General features: G+C 41.9%; 1 protein-coding gene across 5 annotated transcripts in view; it reads left to right on the plus strand.

The window, feature by feature from the left end:
- The window catches only part of SLC23A2 (solute carrier family 23 member 2), a 136,487-nt gene that overhangs the window by 11,076 nt on the left and 107,609 nt on the right, over positions 1-17,802 (plus strand). The window contains exons 1-2 of one of the 5 annotated variants that reach the window (XM_028118657.2): positions 7,386-7,473; positions 16,506-16,632. The exons of 1 other annotated variant lie outside the window; for it this stretch is intronic. The gene's annotated coding sequence lies outside the window, so the exon portion shown is untranslated. Of the gene's footprint in view, positions 1-7,385; positions 7,474-16,505; positions 16,633-17,802 lie in introns of those variants that run through there. 3 more of the 5 variants (XM_028118658.2, XM_028118656.2, XM_028118659.2) reach the window with 3 other exon arrangements.

Genomic DNA, 17,802 nt, shown 5'->3' on the forward strand with positions numbered 1-17,802 from the left:
GTTTGAAAAACATGCTTCTGGTCAGTGGTCCTCAACCTTGACAGCAAATTGGAATCATCTGGAGAACTTTAAAAAACTACAGCTGCCTGGTGTCATCCCAGAGACTAAGGTGCACTTGATCATGAGTACAGCCTAACTGTTGGGATTAAGAAAGAAAAAAAAAAAATCTCCCAGGTGATTCCATTGTGCAGTCAGGGTTGAGAACCATTGCTCTAAGTGAGGTCAAGTGCAGATATTTACCCCTTTTAGAGCCTGTGCATAGTTGACTGAACGTACAATGGGATGAAGTGGGCATACTGCTAGCTTTGGAGCTGCCTGTGTGAAGCATTTGGTCACTTCGGTGACAAATGTGCTAGAGAGGTCTGTGTACTTCATTTTTTTTTAAAGATTTTGTCAGAGAGCGAGAGAGTGCACAGGCAGGGGGAGAAGCGGCAGGCAGGCAGGGGGAGAAGCGGGCTCCCTGCTGAGCAAGGAGCCAGATGCAGGGCTCGATCCCAGGACCCTGGGATCATGACCTGAGCTGAAGGCAGACGCTTAACCGACTGAGCCACCCAGGTGTCCCCCTTTTACTTCATTTGATCTGACCACTGACGTTGTTTTCCTGAGAAATAAAAGGATTTTGCTTTTTACTTTCTCCTGAGTGTGTGTAGTTGTCTGTGGTCTGTATAGGAAGCAAGGATAGAGCACCCCCTGGGGAGTGTCATTTCTCTTTTGCTTTTCTGCGATAGGAAATGGGCTGATTTGAGAAGAATATGCAGGAAATGCACAGCTATTTTAGGGATTGTTGTATAAAGAACACTGAAATTATTGGTTAGAATTATTATAGAAGTATATGAAGCTGTTGGTCAGGATTGATCAGAATTAAGGTCAGAATTACTGGAAAAATGCCTGAAAGTGAGACTGGTGTCCTGTCTTAGAATATTAAAGAATATTAAGACTGGTGGAAACACATAAAATAGCTTATTTTACTCATTGAATATTTTTTCTTCATTTGAAAGTAAAATTTTTTGTTTGTGTACGTGTACGTATGAACACGTGTATATTTGTATTTTGAAATAGAGATACAGGGGCTATTTAAACCAGTTTTCTTTCTTTCTTTTTTAATTTAGCAGTGTACCTTAGGCAAATGACTAAATCATTAAATAGCCCTTTAAAACATGGCTTTTAACAGCTCATTTGTGCTGAATGCATCATGTTTTATTTGACAAATCCTTCCATTGTTGGGCATTTAGCTTATGAGCCATTTTTTGCTGTGGTGAACATAATACAATAGTGAACAGCCTTGTATGGAAATCTGTGTGCATTTTTCAGATTATTTCTTTAGACTACTTTTTTGCAAGGGACATCGTTTACATTTTTAAGGCTTTGTTACATAATGTATATGCAGGATACTTACTGCATCCAGGTTAATGTACTGGGAATTACTGCTATGTTAAACTTTCCTGAATCCCCCCGCTTTTTCTTAACCAATTTGGGCAAAGAATAGAATCTTTGTTTGTTCTGCTTTTCTTTGGTAACTAGTGAGTTTGAACACTTCTGAGTTTTTTTGGGCCATTTATATTTTGTTTGGCTTATTTATTTCCTTTACCAATTTTTCTAGTTTTCTCTTCCATCTTTCTCCTGGTGATTTATAGCAGTTCTTTTTATAGCAAGGGTATTAGCACTTTAGTAAATGTTACAAATATGTTTCCTAATTTGTCTTGTAAATTTATGATGTATCCAGGAAGTTTTATCTGTAGATCATTTTTAGTGCTTTAGTTTTCAAAAAAAAAAACCACCTCATTTTTCAGACTCTAAAGTTTCAAACAAAACTTTTTTCTTAAAGATGAATAAAAATCTGTCAATGTGATTTTGCTTAAAAGGTTTTTTAGATTTCAGATCTGCTTGTCTTTTAAAGTATGATGGGAATAATCAGCTGAATTTTAAAAAGTTAAATATGAACTTGAAGATTTTTCACCATCCTGGTCCCAATGAATGGGAACTTTAAGTGGGATCACCCGGAAGTTGGGTGCTGTTAACTCTAAAGAGCCAGAAAGTGGGGCTCGATTGTCAGTGACAAGCCTTCCACTCCAGTTTTAAATTTCGACACTTTTGGTGTTCAGTACTTTCCCCTTTGGGCATGTATGATGTCTGGGTCGATGGAGTTCTTGTGCTTTCATTCCTTACTTTTGCGCCGGTACTATTAAAAAACTGAGACTTTTGCATCATGCTTCGATAATAGCCTCAAGTAACTCTTTCTAATTATATCCTTTAGGCATTTTCCAAAATATGGACTTCATCTGTATTCCAGGTCTCTGGAAACGCTTGTCCTAACTAGTTTTCAGTCCTTGTGAGTCTTATTAACTCCTGAGGGTCGTGGGCGGGATGTTAATGCCTGTAGCATAGGACTTGCAGTAGGCACTAGGTACTCTCTGTGCCTATCCGGGCATTATTATTTCCCTCTCCACAGTTTCTAGTAGGAATCTGTTCTCCTGCTGCTTCTAACTGGGTGCGAGTCTCTGCTTCCCCTCTGTGCCCTTCACTGTCCTTAGCGGGTGGGTCTGTGGGATTTCTAATTTACCCTTTGTGTTCATTCTCCCACCCAACCATTATGGAGCACCTTCTTGGGCAGGATACTGAGGTACATCTGGGGAGGAGTAGCCTGTCTGAGACCTTGGCATGACCATCTCCAGGTCTTCCTTGGTTCTGAGTTCAAAATTCTGACCCTGAGTTGCTTTAATCTGATTATAGGTATTACCTAATTGTGATCATTCTCTGACACTTTGGAAAAGTTTTAGGGCGTTCTGGGGTTAGCAGGCCCCAGGGGGGAGCTTGTCCTCCCTCTTCACACACACCCCTGGTTCTAGTCCAAATTTACTCCTGTCTTCCACAGTAATGAGGCCCCGGAAATAGGTACAGGACGGGGGGGGGGGTACGATAGCAAGGGGGCACCCTTGAGCTGTCAAGTCTGGGTGGGTCAAGGAGCGCCCCGCACCAATAGGCAGAGAATGGGGCTGTTCAGAGAGAGATTGGGGCATTAGAGGATAAAGGCACATCCGTCCAGTCTGACAGGGAAGCTTTTGGGGTTAGCTTTTCAGCTTAGTTGAACTCAGCTGTACTTGTTCACGTGCTAAGGCACAGTTTATTAAGGAAAAATGGAACCGTTTGTGTTAGCTGAGCTTGACTTATTACCACTGATAATTGTCATTGAGCTGTGTTTTTAATTTGGTCATTTTGCCAGGAATATAAATCAGACATTACTCCTTAGATCTTTTGGGTAATTAGGAAGATTGGCAAGCCTCCATTTTTCTTGAATTAAGTCATTATCCTATTTGTAATATGGGATTAAATGTGTTAAGTGAAGGAAAGGCATTTTTAATTTTTTTGAAAGACAGTTGCAACTTAAGCATGTGGGCAAAATTAGTTTTAGTGGCTTGTTTTGCATATATATTTATGAATTTTAAGCTTTTTTTTTCCTAATCACAAATACAATAAATGTTCATTAGTAATATAAAAGAGAAAAGCATAAAGAAATAGGACCCCACATGCAATCTGACACCCAGGGAGGATCGCTGTTAATATTTAGGTAAAGTATCTAGACTGCCTGGCTTACCAAACAAATGTAGTTTTTATATAAAAATGGGGGGTGTTCTGCCTCATCCTTCCCTCCTGCCACTTAGAGCATGACTGTTTTCCTGAATGGCTTTGCAGTTTATCATAAAGCATTTTACTGTCATAATTTAGTTAGCCAGCCCTTAAATATTGGACGTTGACTTGTTCTACAACTAAAGTGAATATAATTATACTCATCTAGTTATTTTCCTAGAGCAATGATTTTATTGGATATGCATTTTTATTTTTTTAAAAGATTATTTGACGGGGGGAGAGGGGACAGGTTGGGCTGGCACACAAGCAGGGGGAGGGGCAGAGGGAAAGGGAGAGAATCTCAAGCAGACTCCCTGCTGAGCGGGGAGCCTGATACAAGGCTCAATCCCCATGACCCTGAGATCATGACCTGAGCCGAAACCAAGACTAAGCCACCCAGGTGCCCCTGGATATGCATTTTTTTTTTTTTTAAAGATTTTATTTATTTATTTGAGAGAGAATGAGAGACAGCACGAGGGAGAAGCAGACTCCCTGCTGAGCAGGGAGCCCGATGTGGGACTCGATCCCGGGACTCCGGAATCATGACCTGAGCCAAAGGCAGTCGCTTAACCAACTGAGCCACCCAGGCGCCCCTGGATATGCATTTTTAAAGGGATGGATGTTAAACATTTAAAAATTACTTTGACTGAAAATATCTAGCTGAAAATGAAGGTGAATATTTCTCTAATCTTGGAATGAGGAGGGGCTTCCTAAGCACAAAAGTATTAGAAGCAATTGCAAAAAGATACTAGATTTGACTTCAGAGAGATGAAAAAGCTATCCTTTATTTCAAGTGATATAAACAGAGGAAAAAGCAGTCATTTACTTTTTCTGGGGAAAATATCTGCAACATGACAAAGGGTTAATGTCCTTAATCTGTAAGGAGCTCTTACAAGTGAATAAGAAAAATCAAACCTACTGAAAAAAATGGACAAAAGGCACTTTAACAGTTCATAAGAGAACTATAGACACATGGATCAAAGAAATCAAGATTGAAACCAGATGTCATTCTTTGCATGTCAAATTTGCAAAAGTTAAAAAAAAAAATCTGGGACTGGCAAGTGAAGTTAACATACAGTTTTCTTCTCTTGTGCTTTCTTTGTTAGTTTGTCAGTTTTCCCAGAAGGAATTGGGAAGGTTTCCCATTTCCTATTTCGTTATCAGGAAGGTTAGGATGTAACTATAAATTTGTCTTAAGCCTGGCATCTTTTTTTGAGCACAGTTCTTTGCTTTTGTGATTCTCTCTTATTTGTGTACTGTTATTCAGGGTTTTAAAAAATTGTTTTAAGGAAATTGCCCATTTCGCCTAGATTTTTGGGTTACATATATGTGCTGCTTTTAAGTCAGTTAAAAAATACAAACTCAGTGTAAAAGCATGAAGAGTACATAGTATCTTGTGTTTGCCCTTGTTTTCAGAAGATATCCTTTGTCCTGTTCAGCAAGTATTTTGTTTCATGAAAGAGGTTTTGTATTTGTTTTTTTGAATTAGGAGTAGGTATTTTGTCAGCCTTTTTTGGCATCTACTGAATTGACAAAATGATTTGGTTGCTCAGTTTCTGGCCGGCGAATGGTACTGGCCCCAGGGCTATATCCTCCCTGCTTCTGAAGTATTAACATCCTTTTTTAAGGAAATGGTAAAATACAAAGGTAACAGTTCTGTATGTGTCTGTTACCCCCCCATCCCCCGCCAATTTTTTGGTGTGTTTTTTCCTCTGTGAAATCAAAACCTGGAAACCATAGCACTTAGGACCTTTGCATACCCCAGTTAAGAAACTAGAGAAGAGCTGTGAATATTTTCTTGTGTGTTCAGAGTGTCCTTTCCGGGGGAAAGTCAGGTGGGGCGTCATTGAGCTCCAAGCAGTGTTTCCTCTGAACTGCTCACAGGGGCCTGGGCTTTGATCTCAGCCTTGTAACCTTGTGTGCAAAGGGCAGGTCTGCACATTTCCAGAGTGTGGTGGCATACAAAGGGGAGGGGTGCAGGCTGACGCTGGGACAGAAGTTCAAGGATGCGCACTGATAACTCAGGCTTGCTTTTGTTGACTGGCTCCTCCTGTTAATTTCTCTCTCAAAAATACGTTTGTATTTTTCCAGTATTAGAACTTCTGACCCGATTCTGTATTTTGGTCTCTTGATAGTCTAGTGGAGTAGACAGCCAGTCCTTCCAAACACTGGTTTTACTAATCAGCTTAAAAAATACTTTCCAAAAACAAATCTTCATGGGGTCATAGTACTTCCATTTGCCCCTTTACAGTTTTTCTCTGATTAGTAGCTAAAGTGACATTTTAATTTGCAGTTTTGCCCTTCATGGAAGTTTTTTGCTTAATTAATATTTTTTAGCCTTTTAAAGGATTTACGAAAGAAGCATACACATGCTGGAAAATAATTCTAACTTGTCAGAATTGGATAAAGCAAATTTTGAAAGTCACATGAGCCTCTTTTACCCCCTACACTTAAAGGCGGTTTGATCTTTATCCTTTCCGGCCCTTTCTTCTGTCTACGAATATGTTCTATATAATTACACTTTTAATAAAAATGGGATTATACTACACATATTGTGTAACTTGCATTTCTCAAAGGACATCATATATAATTTCAGTTTAACTGAAAATAAGCAGTTCTAGAGCATTTCTTTGGTTACTTTTTTCCCTGGTATTTTCATTATTCCTCTTCTTGACTAATCTTCGTTGATGGATGTTGCCTTGGTGCTTTTCTTCTGACTCTGTACATTTTTAATAAACATAGCTTAGAATAGATTTATGGTTATGAAGATCTTGTTTTTGGAAATACCTTTTTATTCCTCCTTGAATGCAGAATGTTTTAGCAAGAGAAAAACAGTTTCTCCATGCATATGCTCATCAGTTAAAACGAGTAAAAATTTTTTTGTCTCAAACAGCAAAAGACCAATGTTTAGTTTCTGAAATTAAAAAAGTAGGATCACTGGAGACTTTTTCAAGGCTGGACTGGTACAATTCCGATGGCATTTGTGTGCTTTTTTACCTCAAAGCCATCAGTGATTGTGAGGCTACTCACAACAAACAGTAGAAAGAGTTGCAGCGTTTAAGAAAAAAAAAAGGGTTTGCAGCATAACCGTTTTCTTTTTTTTTTTAAAGATTTTATTTATTTATTTATTTATTTGAGAGAGAGAATGAGAGATAGAGAGCATGAGAGGGAAGAGGGTCACAGGGAGAAGCAGGGCTCCTGCCGAGCAGGGAGCCCAATGTGGGACTCGATCCCGGGACTCCAGGATCATGACCTGAGCCGAAGGCAGTCGCTTCACCAACTGAGCCACCCAGGCGCCCAGCATAACCGTTTTCTAACAAGAAACTTCTTGGTATCTGGCTAAACTCATCACCTGTGTTTTTCTTTACAATGGTGGGCCAGGCTCCTGACTGGTGCGTGGTGTTGCAGAGACAGCCACCCAGGTCAGGCTCTGGGTTCTTTTTTATTGTGAAACATATGCACAGGTGTAAGAGTATATAAAACAATAAAATGAACATCTGTGACCTGTTGATAATCCACCTTACTAAATAGAATATGAGCCAGCTTTTTTTTATAAGCACCCTCCCAATACATGTGTAAGATGCTTTAAAATAAGGTAGGTCATTTTTTAAGTAATCAAATCTTGTTTTCCCCACAAATACAGCACTGCCAGTTGATCATAGTGGTGACGTTGAAAGCAGTGTAGAGTCATAAAGCTCAGTTGTCACAGGTGTGATGGGCTCTGATCCCTATTCTGTCACGTCTTGTAGGAGCTCCAGGACCTTGACCAGGCCTCATCCCTCTTGGGTTTTCTTGTGAAGTGTGGACCCAGTAGTTTCCGAGGGTTGTTGTGAAAATGAAATTGCACAGGTATGGTACATTAACCTGAAAAAAAGTTATTTTACCAGCAAAAATGGGTTTATTTGGGTTTATTAACTGAGAGCTGCAATTTTGGACACGCAAGCTATGTCCAGCAAACAAAGGAGAAAAAGGTTATTTTATGGAGAATGAGGAAATCGGAAGAGGTTATTTTGAACAAAAGTCCTTTGGAGAAAAGCAGGAGTTCAGGGTGGGGAGGGTTGATCTTTGGCTGAGTTGCAGGGGTGGTTAATTTCTTATATGAGCTACTGTGTACTTTTTTCCCCTTTTGGGGCCTGTTATTGATTCTTTCCTGTTGAGATTCTTCTGTTGGGATTGTAATTGACAATTTTTCCTACAGTTGGCATTCAGTGGTACTGACTCCCCCTTCTAGCCGCCTGACTCCACTTTAGTGAGGTTTCCCTTTATAAATTTTCACATTTTCCCCCTTTTGACCAAGCTCTTTCTCCAAAAGCATTGCTGATCAGCAGATTCTTCTAATTCAGTGGCCTTTTGTCCCTCAGTGCTCGGAAGGACCTTTCCTGGGCGTAATGTCCCACATTGGGGGGAAAATTCTATAGATTGGAAACCTACTGAGGTCACATTTGAGTAACGAGGGGGAGCAGGGAGAACTCTCAGGTATCTCCCACCGCTAGTGCGTATTTATCAAGATTGTAAGCATTGGAGATCGTCTGTTGGGTACGTCAAATTTTTTTTTTTTTTAAAGATTTTATTTATTTGACAGGGAGAGCACAAGCAAGGGGAGCAGCAGGCAGAGAGAGAGGGAGAAGCGGGCAGCAGGGAGCCCGACGTGGCGCTTGATCCCAGGACCCTGGGACACAACCTGAGTCAAAGGCAGACGCTTAACTGAGCCACCCAGGCACTCCTGGGTACGACATTTTTACAGAAGTTTGATAGGCAGCAAGTACAGAATCAGAAGTAACATGACCGTTTTTGAATTGTGTGATGGTTCTAAACCAGGATCCTAGGTCTGAAGGCCGTCTAGGGGGCACCTGGCTGGCTCACTTGGTGGAGCATTCAACCCTTGATCTTGGGGTTGTGAGTTCGAGCTCCATGTTGGGTGTGGGGATTACTTAAAAAAAAAAAATCTTTGTAAGTAGCCAACTAAAAATATCCATTGGCACTGATTCCAATTTAGGGGAGGAATATTCCCCCTACAGGAGTCAAACCCAGAGTCCTATATGCCTACTAGAAGTTGCCCCTTGGAGCCAGTCAAGAAAATAGAATAATGAATACAACAGGAGCACTCTGAGAATTAATGGAGTTAATTTGGGAAGATATAGTGCAGGTATAAATATGAAGCAATAGCTGGTGGGCTTTTTGCAAAATAGCAGAACTTCAAAGACCCTTTAAAACAGTATTACTATCTCAAGAGAACTGTTCTAACCAAATGTAATAATACAGTAAAGTCGACAATTCAGAAACCACGAGTTTTGGATAAGAATCCACACTCTGTTAATAGTCCAGATGAAGAAGAGAGACTTTGTGAATCCTGAACCTTCTAACAGGCCAAGTATGGACATTTTGGGGAAGCTGTCTCATCAGATGCTGTCTGCTTCAGTTCTGGGAAATCTTTACTTTCGGGTCATTAGACGGTGTGTAGGTCCAGGCGGGGTTTGCTTTCTTTAGACAGGTCCTGTGAATGCAGGAGTCTGTTCCCTGGAGTTTGGCAGCACAAAGGTTGGTTAGCAGTACCTAAGAGGGGCCTTTCCAGCGACGTTGAAGAGAGTTTTTCCAGAGGTGTCTTTTATCGTAGATGAAATCTCCAGTTGCAAGGTGTGATTCTTAAGTTTTCATCTCTGAAGAGTGCATGGTGAAAAGATTGCTCTACCAAAGCCTGGTTATTCTCAATAGGAGCAGCTAGGCTTACAATATTCAAGTATATCTTTATCAACCATGGGTCAAAGAAGGCAGGAGCCAAGTGCGTTGGATGTTCTCAGATTATTTCAAAGGGTAAAAACCTGAGTTCCAGAGGGGTGGAGCTGAGTTTAGAAGTATCAAGGCAATGCTTTTAGGCCAAGATAATATGGGAGATCTCTGCAAATTTTTCCAGTTGAATCTTAATAGTGCCCTTAGTACATTGGACTAACCTGAGGATTGAGGATGGAAGTGTTGTAAAACTGGCGGTGCAGCACAGACTTGCTGAAGTACCTGCTTGGTAAAGTGGGTTCCTTGATTACTATGACTTTTAAAGAGGGTTTCTCCACATTGGGAATTTTTTTTTTCCTAATAGAATTTTAGCTACAGAAGCAGCAGTGGTCTGTCTACAAGAGAGAGCATTGGCCCAGGGAGAAAACCTACAAACCATGACTAAAACATATTTAAATCCATGAGATGAGGGTAGCTATATGAAATCCATTTGCCAAACCGCGAATGGCCCCTTAGGTAATTTCAGGTGAGCAGTGTGAGCGTGTTTTTCTGCATTGTGTTCGGACACGTGGGGCAAGCGAGGGTAGGCACTTTTTGCGGCTTTATTTCTATTTCCCCACCGTATTGGTTTCATGAATTGGGCCAGATTATTTGGTCCAAACCACAGTTTTTTTTTTTGTTTTTTTTTTTTTAATCCAACCAACAATGATTAGATTTCCAATATTGTTTTTCCCTTTCTGGGGGCCAGTTATCAGGTGTCTCTAGTCAGTTTTTCAGAATCCTCATTTAGAACATCCCTTTGGCCTGTGACAGAGGTTTGGCTCTTGATTTCTTTGAGAGGCGTGTTTTGGGGGAAGTATCAGGTGGTTTCCTTTGGCCTCTGGAGAGTCGAGTCTGGAATGCCCAGGAACCTTAATAAAAGAGCAGCTCGCAAAAGTATGGCATTTAATGAATCTTGACCCTAGGAGCCATTTTTATTTTTTATTTATTTATTTTTAATTTTTTATTATGTTAATCACCATACATTACATCATTAGTTTTTGATGTAGTGTTCCATGATTCATTGTTTGTGCATAACACCCAGTGCTCCACGCAGAATGTGCCCTCTTTAATACCCATCAGCAGGCTAACCCATCCCCCCTCCTCTCTAGAACCCTCAGTTTGTTTTTCAGAGTCCATTGTCTCTCATGGTTCGTCTCCCCCTCCGATTTACTCCCCTTCATTCTTCCCCTCCTGCTATCTTCTTCTTTTTCTTTTTTCTTAACATATGTTGCATTATTTGTTTCAGAAGTACAGATCTGTGATTCAACAGTCTTGCACAATTCACAGCGCTCACCATAGCACATACCCTACCCAATGTCTATCACCCAGCCACCCCATCCCTCCCACCCCCCCACCACTCCAGCAACCCTCAGTTTGTTTCCTGAGATTAAGAATTCCTCATATCAGTGAGGTCATATGATACATGTCTTTCTCTGATTGACTTATTTCCCTCAGCATAACACCCTCCAGTTCCATCCACGTTGTTGCAAATGGCAAGATCTCATTCCTTTTGATGGCTGCATAACATTCCATTGTGTATATATACCACATCTTCTTTATCCCCCTAGGAACCATTTTTAATTTTATCCCCTTTGGAGGTAAGGGCACCACATTGTTGCCATAACATTCCAGAGTTCTGAGCTACCCAAAGACATACCAGCTACGGGTGTAAATGTTTGTGGTTTTACCTTTGGCCAAGGTACAAGCTTGACCAAGGGCATGTAACTCAGCCTTATTGGGCTCAAGTAGCTAAAGGTATAGAAGTGCTGCCTCAGTCACTTCTTTTTTTTTTTTTTAAAGATTTTATTTATTTATTTGAGAGAGAGAGAATGAGAGACAGAGAGCATGAGAGGGAAGAGGGTCCGAGGGAGAAGCAGACTCCCCGCTGAGCAAGGAGCCCGATGTGGGACTCGATCCCGGGACTCCAGGATCATGACCTGAGCCGAAGGCAGTCGCCCAACCAAGTGAGCCACCCAGGCTCCCTGCCTCAGTCACTTCTGCACTAGCATTCCCAGCACAATATTTGTCATTTTCATCCTTTAAATAAGCACCATCAGTAAAACATGAAAAATCTGCCTTGGTTAGAGGAGTTTCCTAGGAATTGTCACAGGGAGTCAGGAGGTGATCTGTCGGTCTTAAGCAGTTGTGAGTGGTCTCCTCCATGAAGGAGGAGAGAAGAATAGCGGCTTGATTAAGGTTATTGCAGTGAGAAGGAGTTCTGTGAGGAGCAGTTAGCAGGGGGATCTCCTAGGAGGGGAGGCAGCTGACTGAGGTGTTGAGTGTGGTGAGAATTTGTGGGGGGCTTCTGCATGCAGCATGAGCTTGGTTAGAGGGAGTCCTGTGACTCTTTCTTCACTGGCCTTAACCAGAAGGGCAGTGACAGGAATGGCTCAGAGGTGGGGGCAGAAGGGACATCCCTGGCCACAGGCTCCAGTGGTTGGCTCTCCTACCCGATGGGTCAGTGATGGTCCCCCATATTTTGGGGCAAGCAAGTACTCCAGGCATTTTCTTCCTTCTCACAAACAGCGAGGAAAAGGAAAGTTGATAATTAGAATGTGCGAGGGCAGGAGGCTTTATTAGGCTTTTCTTTAAAGTCTCCAAAGCTTGGTCTTTTCGATCTTTCTGAATGACAGGGTCAGGTTTGTCATTTTTAAGTGAAGCATACAATGGTTGAGCTGTAAGAGAGAAGTTTGGAATCTCAGTTTTGACAGTAGACAGCCAGTCCAAGAAAACTTCATAATTGGCACTTAGTTTTAAGTTTTGGGAGGTTCAGGATGCCATGAAACCTACCTGCATCTAAATGTAGTCCTTGTTCTGAGATCAGGTGCCCTAAGATGAACCTGAGTTTGTGCAAGCTGCAATTTTTCCTTGAAAACTTTATGTCCTTTTAAGGCCACAAGTTTTAGCAGGTGAATGCTGTCTCCTGTGAAGAGGTTGGAGAAAGGGAGAAGAGAAGCAGAACATACACATATTGTAACCAACAGGAGCCTGCAGAAAACTTTATATCCTCCATATCAGCTTTTAAGGTTTGTAAAGAGTAACCTGGGACATTATTGTCCAGGTTTATTACTGTTCTTCCCAAGTGAAAGCAAGAAGATACGGGCTATCCTTATGAACTGGAATACCAAAAGTGCACTATGTAGAACAATTACAGTGGAGAAGGATTTGCTTTCAGTGTCAGTGTATGGGGGTTAGGAACAACAGGGTGCCCAGGGATAATGTTACTTATTGCTCCGAGGTCCTGGACTAACCTCCATCCTTGGCCCCACTGGGTCTTCTCACAGGTAAAATAGGGGCTCCCAGGGACTAGTGCAGGGAATGATAAGGCCCTGAGTCCCGTGGTCTCCTATTACGGGCTTGATGCCTTAAAGGGCTTCTTTATTAATAGCGTATTCGTTCTGGGGAGAGGTGGTGAGGGATCGGTTTGAATCTTGATGGGAGGCGCGCTGTGAATTCTGCCAATATCAGTTGAGGAATCTGCCCATAAAGAGGGTGGTAGCTGACCCGATGAGGACAAATGAGCAGTGTCCCCAGACTCCCCCATCGTGCCATCAGAGATGGAGCAAATAGAAGATGTTGAAGGGTCATTGAATCCACCTGGTTGGCAATTTTGATTCTAGAATGATTTCCTTCTTTTGGGAGAAATTCTGGCATGATACTTTTCTAAGAAATCTTGGCCCAGTCAATGAATGGGGTAGAGAAACTAAAGGGTGGGAATCTCTCAAAGGGCCTAAACCAAAGGGAATAGGGGCAGAGACAGGAACCTGTTGAGGTTTATGAGAGACCCCCCACTATTGGAGCTGTTTTCATGTTCTGACGCCTGCAGGGCCTGCTTTCCAGGAGTGGTGCTGAGCTCCGAGAATGTAGCTCTACGGTCAGTTAGACAAAGAGATTGATTCTCAGTCTGGAGAGTGGTTTCTCCAAGCCAATTAAGAGGGGGGACTGGGAAGAGTCCCTGTCGGTCGTTGGAGCCCCATCACTGGGAATTAGGAGGACCCTAGAAAGGCTGGCTAGGGGGCTGAAGGCTTCTGGAATGCTTAAGTGTGTAACAGTCTTTTTTCCAGTGCCCAGGTCCTTTGCACCAATAACAGAAACCGGGGGGTTTGGGTCTGTTTAGGGGCCTTCATTTGCCAGAGTTGAAAATTGAGAATTTTGGTTCGTTCTTTCAGGTGACCCTGCTGGGTGTGAGTGAGCTGGTTTGCCAAGCTAGCGAACTCTGGAGTGGACTGAGTTTCCCATTCCATGCTGGTCCTTCAACTAAAAGATCCTGGTTCTGCCTGTTAGTAAATGTAGAGTTAAAGGCTACCCAGGTGGATTCAGCCTCTCATGGAAGCCCAGAATCTTTAAAGACGGTTTGGAGTTGGTTATAGGAGTTGTGACCAGGTTCATCAGGATTTTGTGTGCAAGCCTGAATTTTGTTCCAATCAGCAGGCTTAGGAAAAGCTACTGTAACTGCCCGGTGGAGATTTCCAGTGAGCATTCTAGAATCTTGCCAGAGTTTTAGGGGTTTGTGTCTCTAAATCTTTTAGGATGTTCTCATGGGGCTAGTTTCATCCAGCATTTGGCCTGGTCCTCACCAACAAGCACATGGCCTGACTGATACAAATCTGAGAAACCGGGGGTGGTAAGTTAGAATAACTATGTTAAATTCTTTAGTAATTGTGAGTTCTGAGTCACTTTAGGAAACTCTTCAACTCTGGCTCACAGTCTGGCCTTGGTCCAGGGAACATAAGAGATTTGGGGTTTATTTGGATCCTCAGAAGACTTAACTTTAAAGGGGCAGTTTTTATTATGTTCAGGAAAGGAGGGAGTGGGGAGAGTTTCAGAGGAAAAGGGAAGTTCAGGACTGAACGCAAGACAGCTGCTGCACATCCTGAGACATAGAAGACAGGAAGGAAAAAGGCCTCAGAAGCCCTTTTCTCCCTTTGTTTGCCTCTGTTAGTCTAGAAATTGTATTTTGCAGACAGGCAATTTTAGATTCCTGATAATGTTTGAAAAGCTTCAAAATCCCAAAGTAGGCATCCCATTCAGTTTTGACAATTTTAGAGCCATGGCTGTCCAATTAATTTTTGAGAAGAGTAAGTTTGGGGATATGGCACATTCCCTGTAATGGCCATTGGAGTTCTAAGTTACTTTGTGCATGAAGAGGGACCACAGTTTTCATTGTTTTATTTTTTTTTTTAAGATTTTTATTTATTTATTTGACAGAGTGAAAGAGCACAAGCAGGGGAGCAGCAGAGGGAGAGGAAGAAGCAGGCCCTCTTCCGAGCAGGGAGCCCGATGCGGACTCGATCCTAGGACCCCGGGATCACTACCCGAGCCGAAGGCAGATGCCCAACCATCTGAGCCACCCAGGCGCCTGGGACCACAGTTTTTAAACATAAACCTGGCTAGGGTCCCAGAAGTGGGGGCACTTTCAAAACATTTTGATGACTGGGATCTCATTTCTTAGGGTTTTGTTTTTTTTCTAGAGCAAGAAAGAAAAATTCCTAAACAGTATGAACAGCCTGGTTCTAAAAGGAATCCGAGCAAAGGCCAGCTCTGTTCCAGTAGGCACAGCCTTGTTCCCAGGAAGTTGGGTGAAAGGCTAGCACAGTTTCAATAGGAGTAGCCTGGTTCATAATAGGAGTTGGACCAAAGGCCAAATGAGCTTCTTATAAAGGACAAAGCCTTAAAACAGGTCCCAAATAATTCTTGGAGAGCTTAAAACACAGAGCCCAAAATCCAGGAGAAAAATTACCTTCAAATTCTAGGTTTGATGAGAAAGCAGTGAGCTCAGGTAGCTCTGTGGGTATGGGTACCTATTTGCTCACCAGCCTTGGAGTTGTTGGCAGTCTTCTGGATCCCCCTTCTAATCACCAAATAATGTTAACCTTAAAAATAAGTTTTTACCAGCAAAAATGAGTTTATTTGGGGCATTAAGCCATGGCCACACCATAGGCAAGTCCAACAGAGAGGAAGGTGATTTTATGGAGAAGGAAGAAGTTAGGAGGGGTGGCTTTGAGGCAAAGCCTATTGGAGGAAGACACTAGTTCAGGGTGATGGTGGCTTGTCATTGGCTGAGTTGGCAAGGGTAGCAGATTTCTTGTAGGAGCTGCAATGTACATCTTTCCCTTTTGGGGCCTATCATTGATGATTGTTTCCTATTGAGATTCTCCTGTTAGGATCTATAATTGACAATTCTTCCTGTAATTGAGTGGACTCGCTCCCCCTCCGGCTTCCCCTTATAGCCTTCCCTACTTTCTTCTCCACTCCACATTAGTGACGTTTCCCTTTATTAATTTTAACAGGTAATGGGGCTTCTGGGTGGCTCAGTCAGTTGAGCATCTGACTCTTGGTTTCGGCTCAGGTCATGGCTCAGGGTTGTGGGATTGAGCCCTATGTGGGACTCTGTGCTCGGTAGAATCTTCTTGTCTCTCTCCCTCCCCGACTGCTTCTCTCCTGCTCTTTGACCTTGCTCTCTCTCTCAAATAAATAAATAAAATCTTAAAAAAATTTTAAGAGGTACTTAGTACAGTGCCTGGCACGTAGTGAGCACTAGAGAAGTCTGTAAAAAGATTTTTTTTTTTTTTTGGTGCCTGGGTGGCTCAGTCGGTTGGGCGTCTGTCTGCCTTTGGCTCAGGTCATGGTCCTGGGGTCCTGGGATTGGGTCCCGCATTGGGCTCCCTGCTCAGCGGGGAGTCTGCTTCTCCCTCTGCCTGCCACTCCCCCTGCTTGTGCTCTCTCTCTCTCTCTGTCAAATAAATAAAATCTTTAAATTTTTTTTTGGGTAAATTGAGGTCTTACGCTAGGGAATATGGAGTTTAAAAGATTATCAAGGAAGAAACCCCAGTTAAGTACAAAATTGCTTTTCCCAGGTATTCTAAAATACCATCTTCCAAAATATTCAGTGCAGATTAAGAGCCGATTTTGAAGGGAATGAGGGTGCCATGTGTGATTCTGCCCAGGGGCTGGCTGGGGCCTCCTAGATGCTCCTCAAGAATGAAGTCGTCACAGAGCAAGTTCTAGGATTGGGCACAGCTGAGTGAGAAGTAGGCTTCTCTGTTCATGTGGAGTGCCTCCTGGTAGGTTCATTATTACTCCATTTTTATTTACCATCTGTTTTTCTCTAGCTAGGTCTTGACTCTGCCAACCGGGATCCCCCTGTGGTTTCGAGCTTGGACCTCAGCAGCACGAGGAAATGTAGCTCAGCGGCTTGTAACGGAAAGCATATGGACAGGTCCACGGTGCGGCATTTAGGTGCGTCTGAAACCCAGTCTTTTTCGTTCTGCATTTCACCGTGCAGTTGTGCTGACAGCCCTTTAGTGTTAGAATTCATTTGTGCTTGACCTTGTCCTTTGCACCTGTCACCAACAGTCTAAATGCAATCTTGGGAATAATTAATTGTTCCATTAATGCTAATGATAAGGTAATGGACTGCTTTAGGCCAAATTCCTTGTAAGCAGATTAAAGTAGAAAATAGGCAAAGTCTTGCCATTTACAGGTAATAACAAGGTAGGAAGTAAATATTTTCATTTTCCTTTATATGCTTTTGACTTTTTTTATCAGTAAAAATTTGAGTACTGATTGCCAATTGAGGCTCCTTGTCTGGGGTCCCAGGTCTGAACCCTGGGGGTAAAGATTGAAGACCTCTTCTCTCTTTTTCAAGCATTCCTCATTATTACTGATATTATTACATTGCATTCCCGGTCCCCCACCCTCTCTCATCCCAAAGCTTGATGGGCATTTTGGTTATTTTAAATTTTTTGCTATTACAAACAATACTGCAATGAAATTTTTTGTATGTATTTTAGGGAGAATACCCATAAGTAAGTTTCTAGCAGTACAATTGTTGGGTATAGTGCTTAAGATTTTTTAGTTTTTTAAATTTTGACAAATTGTCCTGTAGGGAAGCTGCAAGAGTTTACACTCCTATTAATAAACATTCTCTCAAACAGGTTGTCATGTCAAAACTAACTTATTCAGTGTGATAGGTATAGAATGTTATGTCAGTGGTACTTTTATTTTACTTTTAATTTACAAACAGTAAAAGTCACAATTATAAGAGCTTTCACAAATGCTGAAAGGGGATCATTTAAAAAAATTTTTCATTTTCTAATAGAAAATCTATACTTCTTAAAAAACAAACAAAAACAACAAAAAAAACCCACGGAAACTCCAAGAATTTAAGAGGAAGATCCTTGATCCTACCACCTAGTGACACCACTGTGAAGATTTGTGGATTTCTTTGACTTTTTTTGTGTGCAGCTTTTTTTTTTTTTTTTCTTAAGCTGGTGTCAAATTATATGTAATCCATTCTTAAAAGTAATATTTATTAACCACAAGGGAGGTGAGGGGAAGACTGTTCTGTCTGGGGATACCTGCAAACTACATGGTTTCTCAGCTCTCAGAGTTTGAGTTACTGTCTTT

The sequence above is a fragment of the Eumetopias jubatus genome, unplaced genomic scaffold (assembly GCF_037043125.1).
Source record: "Eumetopias jubatus isolate StellerSeaLion01/CBP00866 unplaced genomic scaffold, mEumJub1_p1.0 scaffold_9, whole genome shotgun sequence".
NCBI lineage: Eukaryota > Metazoa > Chordata > Mammalia > Carnivora > Otariidae > Eumetopias > Eumetopias jubatus.